The 7,029-nt window shown below is 41.9% G+C and overlaps 1 long non-coding RNA gene across 1 annotated transcript; it reads left to right on the top strand.

Moving 5' to 3' along the window:
- Window positions 1-528: 528 nt before the first annotated feature.
- On the top strand, window positions 529-6,693 carry LOC139758489 (uncharacterized). Its single transcript, XR_011714840.1, has 3 exons — window positions 529-4,677; window positions 5,424-5,519; window positions 6,648-6,693. It is a non-coding gene; the product is annotated as an uncharacterized lncRNA (long non-coding RNA).
- The last annotated feature ends 336 nt before the right edge of the window (window positions 6,694-7,029 follow it).

Consider the following 7,029-nt stretch of genomic DNA (forward strand, 5'->3'; position numbering starts at 1 on the left):
GTCTATCTCATGCATTTCACCATGACACTCACCCATGATCATGCCTCAGATATATGACGACTCTGGATTACATTTACGATGGATTCTGATCATTCTCATATCTTCCTCTGACGATTCTACTCTGTCGACCCGATCCTCCACTTCCCTTCATCAGTGTGAGAGTTAACCCACTCTGCCCAGCATTCCTCCACATTCACACCCTTATCAACGTGACACATTCATAAAACAACATACCATCTGGGCCTCTTTTTCCAAACCTCTGTTGCATAGAGCACCTTCTGCTCTTTCTAAAACTCTGTCTTTAACACTTTACTGTATGAGAAAACTTTATTTCTTTCAGGTCTGACACGTGAGGAGGTCTGTGGGCTTCCTGCAGACTCTGGGTATTGCCGGGCTTATTTCCCTCTCTACTTCTTCAACAGCCTCACTCAGGAGTGTGAGACGTTTGTATACGGTGGATGCGGAGGAAACCGCAATCGCTTTTCGACTCCTCAAGACTGCGAGGAATTCTGCAGTTAACAAGTGATAGACGACACAACCCAGAGACCTGACAAGTTTAAGACATTGTACGTAACGTTCCATGAACCAATACGTCATCTGGAGTTAATAAGTTTATCTTTTGGAGTTGAAGATTTGACTTGTTATGGCCAAGCCGGTGTGAAATGCCACCGTGAATTCGAATTGAGAAGTCTTGTATAACTAATTGATTTCCAGATGCATCATGATATAATAAAGCATATGAATTGATTCTGAAGGGCTACAACGTCCTGTTTAATACCACATAGAAACTTGTGAAAATCAGGCTATTTCCTACATCATCGTAGATCACGAAAGACATTTCGTATGACAGTCATCTGCAACACAGACTGGTAGTAATAACAAACGGACGCAGGAATTGGGACTTTTATCCTCAACACATCTTTTCTACCTTCTAGTCTAACACTTCCTGGGTCCCTTCTTGTGTTTACACAGCTGCCGTAACCCCATCTATCCGCAGGATCGTCTTCAGTGCCTGGATAGATGTAATATGGCGTCACCATAACTCTCCTCTGATACACTTTCAACGGAAAATAATGTTTCGTTGATGCAAGACGCGTTGTACAGATCATGTGTGGGAATACCACAGTGGGATGACGGTCTCATCTCTGGCTTTACATCTGTTTCATGTTTACTATGATCACTCTGAGCTCAGCACGTCACTGTCCTGTCATCCATGTCACTGTCCTGTCATCCATGTCCCTGCTCCGTCATCCAAGTCACTGCTCCGTCATCCACGTCACTGCTCTGTCATCCAAGTCACTGCTCCGTTATCCACGTCACTGCTCTGTCATCCAAGTCACTACTCCGTTATCCACGTCACTGCTCTGTCATCCACGTCACTGCCCTCTCATCCACATCACTGCCCCCTCATCCACGTCCCTGCTCCGTCATCCACGTCACTGCTCTGTCATCCACGTCACTGCTCTGTCATCCACGTCACTGCTCTGTGATGCACGTCACTGCTCTGTCATCCACGTCACTGCTCTGTCATCCACGTCACTGCTCTGTCATCCACGTCACTGCTCTGTCATCCACGTCACTGCTCTGTCATGCACGTCACAGCTCTGTCATCCATATGACGAGTACCTGACCATCAGCGACGGACAGATGATATGTTCAGACCATTTCTCTACCTTGGCACACGACTGATAATTCCAGAACTTGGCCAGTCTTGGCCAGCGTCCTTGCGTGAAGGAAGACCTGCAACAGCAAGCAAAGACCTTACTTTGAAATGCTCTCTGCACGACCTGATTGCTTGCCACTGCCACTATATGCACCAGGACTGACTGCTTCCACTATGCTTGATATTGCATGAGGCAATACTGTTTGATAAAGTCTGGTACCTCTCGCTCTGTACGTGATGTATGCATCAGATTTGACTGCTCGCTCGTATCTTCAATTCATATCTCCAGTTCAGATCATATCTTAAACATTGAACCACTGGTTCTTTCTGTGGCACTACGATCACCATTTCCGTTGTCTGGTACTATGCATAAGAAGTAAAGACTTGCTCAGTATGAATTGCCAACCCAACAGATGTGTTTGCCTCCGCAGCATCATGCTAAGCAACAGGTATGGGTCCTTCCACTAGCTTCCACTGAACCATCAGCGACGTCTGGTTGACCTTACAATGGGGTGGTCGTGCCTCGCGCCCCACACATAAGCAAATGGACTGTGGCGTATGGCGTCATAGGGATAATGATTTTAACTGTGTGGGGTTGAGTCTCATGTGTGATTACTCGCACTGTATGTTCTTATGCACAAGGATTGATCACTCGTACTGACTAATGTTATAGATCAGGATTAAGTTGATCAATACAGTGGGATTTGATTGATCAAAGGTGTCTACTTCAACTGTTTACGAAATGGATCTGGGTATAATGGCCTCACTGTGAGGTCTTATGTGTATCGATGGATGGCTTTCATTAGATGGTGTTATAAGTTAGATAAGGTTTCATAGTGATTGGTGATATGCATTTGGGTGTATTGGATGTTGGACGTGGGGTTTTACACCAAGACAAAGGTGATTACGTATATATCTAGGGTTGATTGCTTGAACAGTATTGTGTTATCAATCTGGTTCTAAATGTGAGATCTAAAATCAGGGTTAGATTGCTTATGTCTCCAAACTCCGGAAAATACGTACGTCATAAGGTACTCGATGCCTTTCCACATTGGAGTAAACCTTTTCATTGCGGTGACACTTTGGAAAAGTAACTTTGTTTCTGACATGATCATCATGAAACACGAGTGTAGATCCTCATCCATAATAGTCGAACCATCGCGTTGATCAACTGACTCGCTCACATCATCACTATATTCACAGACACCAGTTTGCATCTTCTACATGGTCCATGATCAACATCATGTCTCCTGTATACATAGAATCATATGATCTTAGAATCAATTTCCTAAAAAAAAAAAAAATGATGTAAATGGGGTTTTCTTTGATGCTGAAAATCACACAGCTATTAAAGAATTATTATTTGGGTTTAAGACTTAATTTACCTCTACGAATAAAAAAAAAATTTTCTTGGTACAGAAATCTTTTTTCATTGTGAGATGGGATTCAACATAGAATCGAAAACTATATTCTCAAGAGAAAAGGAGCATTTAACAACTCCCCCTTCATTTCCGACAAAACTGTTTAAACAAAAAAAAGAATCGTTTTCTTCAACAATGTTTTATCCTCTATCCCATTTCCATTTTCAGTCCTGGTGTTTAATCCTTTACAATAAGAGTTTAAGGTTTTCGCAGCTTACAGTATGGGTCAGCTTCCCTCTAGTTATGTGGACTATTCTCATCGTACTCCCTTCTTGTCAACGCTGTACCATAAGCAACATCGTGTTGACAGATTGAGAATTTAAATTTCCTTATGCCGACCTACACTCGAAACTTGGCCAATTTATTCTTAACAACACTATTTTCACAGAGTTCTCGAGTTCCTCTTATTTCTCTTCACCATTTGATATTTCTGTGGGCATGAAAGTACCATGTAAGATTTACTTTACCAAGGATTGTATATTTTAAGTGCGAGCTTCGAAGGTACTTTTCATGTGTGATTTTTTCCTCCCTTGTAATGTGAACATCACAACTGATGCTACCCATACACAAACACACGTACACATTGTTTACTCCGACCACCCATTAGTACTTGCAACAATTCTGCACATCACTGTAACTAGGGTGATACAAAATTCAGCAGCTTCTCTTACAGCAAACTGCCTTCAGCTCTGTAAAGGTAATATATGAGCTACTGTCCTTACCAGACCCTATGACAACACGTATTGGGGCGATAGACCATCTACCAGACCTTACAACACGTCCATACATCAATACCTGGGTAATACACCATCTACCAGACCTTACAACACGTCCGTCCATACATCAATACCTGGGTGACACACCATCTACCAGACCTTACAACACGTCCGTCCATACATCAATACCTGGGTGACACACCATCTACCAGACCTTACAACACGTCCATACACCAGTGACAGGGTGACACAGCTTGAATAAGATGACGTAGAAGCCGACTTGGCTGTCCCTGAGTGTGACGTGAGCGGGGACTTCCCAATCTTTCTCAGTAGGATCATTGCCAGGTGTCAGATCACTTAGATTATATCATTTCTGGCCGAATGCCAGGATTTTTAAGAAAGTATATACGTAGAGGGAAAGATAGATAGATAGATAGATAGATAGATAGAGAGATGGAAAGAGGGGGGAGAAAAGAAAGAAAGAATCACGAAAGGTTTAGATAGATTCATATATACAATCGAAGAGTTTAGACAGGAAATCACTCCTGTATGAAGCAACTGTTCTCACTCACAACTTTACCTTCCTCTCGTGTTGGTGTTGCCATATCATAAATCATAATAAATAACAATTAACATCCGTAGATCACTTCATCTTTTGACGTCGAAGTAAAAAAAAAAGAAAGAAAATATGTGTATAGATACATTTACTCACAGTTTATAAAAAGCTTCGATCCTATTTGTGTGGTGACTCCATCTCTTGGCGAGGCGAACGAGACAGTCTCCTGCTCAACACAGCGTGGTATATAACTATATATACTTGGATGTGTCTAACATTATAGTCATTCCCTCGAGACGTCTCTCCTGCTGCATTACACAGGTAAAGTCGCCTCTGTGTGTCTCCTCAACCTGTTAGTCTGTACTTACCTCACATATGGCTCGGTGTGAGACCCCATTTGTGACTGGTTCTTATCTACGAAAATACAGAGGCACAGAGATGTGTTCCTTCACGTTCTCTTAAATGTAGAAGTGTATTAAAAAAAAGATTTGACTTTTCATTTTCTATTTGAAGACGCTCCCGCTGTACATCAAACGTAAAATGAATATTCTTGTCTGTGAAATAATCTTTGTTTAACAGACTTGCCAAATATCAACACTCAGGAAGAGAAGGATCTTTGCTGATACACTAAGAAAGAGTTGAAGGAATATTGCAGAAGACACTAGTCCAGAATCGTTACCACTACTGAGGGAAGAGACACTTAAGGTCACACTTACAATCATTCAGCACAAGGGCCATACTTACGTGTTTCCCAAAGTCACATTCCAGCTTGTTATGTGGCTGGTTGATCTGCTACCCATTACGGAAGTGAAGCAGATGATGATCTGTGTGCAATGGAAGATTGTGCTAATACATTTAGACGATATCTCTTTAAGTTACCCATGATAGACCAGTGAATAAGATGTAAACAAACTGATGGAGGACACGATAGGGTTGTTCGTATGTGTCAACATGAACTGAGTATGATCAAAACACGTTAAGGAATAGGAGTTATATGTGGAGGTTTTTATGGAATAAAGACACAAACATAAGATAACAAATGTATTATTTATAATCATTATCGACAGGAATTTGGGCTCACTTTCGAAAGACGATGGGTCGAGTAGTTCCCCTGATGGCCGTCCTGCTCCTGGTGGCGCTGGCTGTCTTCACAACAGTTCAGGGTAAATATCTTTGGAATATTGACGAGAGACTGTTTTTTGATCCTCTTAGAATGCTGTTCTCTATATGTCGGCTCAAGCATGTTATTCACTCAACCTAGATAAGAAAACTAAGTTATTCACGTCTTTATGTTTCTCTTCTTCACCGAGTTACAATGATATTCTTATGTACTCATTCAACTTTATCATACTGTACCTCAATCTTCCCCTTGCTCTGTCGTGTCTTTTTTTTTCTTATGATTATTTGAATTTTCTGAATATTGTTTTCCTTCAGTCTTATATGTACATATTTTACTAAGACAATCCCCATCCTTGAAGCGAACCACACCACCAACCACTGAGTAACTGTGCCATCTTCTGACCTATTTTTCACTGGTATACACCAGTGTGGGAGGTGATCTGTGCCTACCACACTCTCAGTCATCAATCCAAGGGTGACACACCACACATAGAACAGCAGTCTTCTCCTCATTTCATCATACATACAGTACATGGTCATCCTAGCCTTACGTCCATACGCTAGTCTGGGGTTCAAACACAACACCAGCTGTGGCAACCTTACTGAGAGTATTCCTTGTTAGGTAAAACCATACATCATATAATACTGATACCCTCACAAAACGTCCTTGTTACACTCCCTTACACCAGTCTATGTGGTGGGGTAAGACACTGGACTCCCCTACAACACTTTCGTACATAAAAGAGAGACACACATCTGGCAGACCAAGCCACACTTACCAAAACACATGTGAGAGTCACACATCAGCCAACGCTCATCGCAACACTTCCGTACATCAACCAGTGCGTGTGTGTGTGTGTGTGTGTGTGTGTGTGCTTTTCTTCAAAAGAACCAACTGGGTGACCAGAACCAACCTATAGGGGCACCTCTGTGTGATGAACCACCTTCCATTTTTACATGCATGTTTAAGAGGTGTTCATTCTGGGCTGAAGAAGGTGTTAAGGATTCTTCTGTTGGTGGATGTAGCTTGTCAGCGACTGGGTCGTAATGACCAACCTGGCAGTTAGATAGGCTGTGAGTGACCCCCGGTAGTTGATTGGTCAGAAGCCCAACCAACCATTTATCATCTGTCTTAACGCTACGAAACCTCACCACTCTCTGGTTCCTTTCAGGTCGCTCACAAAGCGAGGTCTGCTATCTGCCTAAAATACAAGGGTCATGTAAAGCTCTCCTTTATCGCTACTTCTTCAACCCGGCAACAAGCAAGTGTGAGCTGTTCGAGTATGGCGGGTGTGGAGGAAACGCCAATAATTTCCACGATTTGGAACAATGCCGTAGAACCTGTGGTTAACAGCTTGATCAATATCTTGATGGTAATCTATAATGGAATTGAAATGTAATTGACTTATGGCAATCTATAAAGTGACTGAAATGCAATTTCCATATGGTAATCTATTATGTAACTGAAATGTACTTTACGTACGGTAATCTATTATGTAACTGAAATGTACTTTACGTACGGTAATCTATTATGTAACTGAAATGTACTTTACG

This window comes from Panulirus ornatus, chromosome 30 (genome assembly GCF_036320965.1).
Source record: "Panulirus ornatus isolate Po-2019 chromosome 30, ASM3632096v1, whole genome shotgun sequence".
Taxonomy (NCBI): domain Eukaryota; kingdom Metazoa; phylum Arthropoda; class Malacostraca; order Decapoda; family Palinuridae; genus Panulirus; species Panulirus ornatus.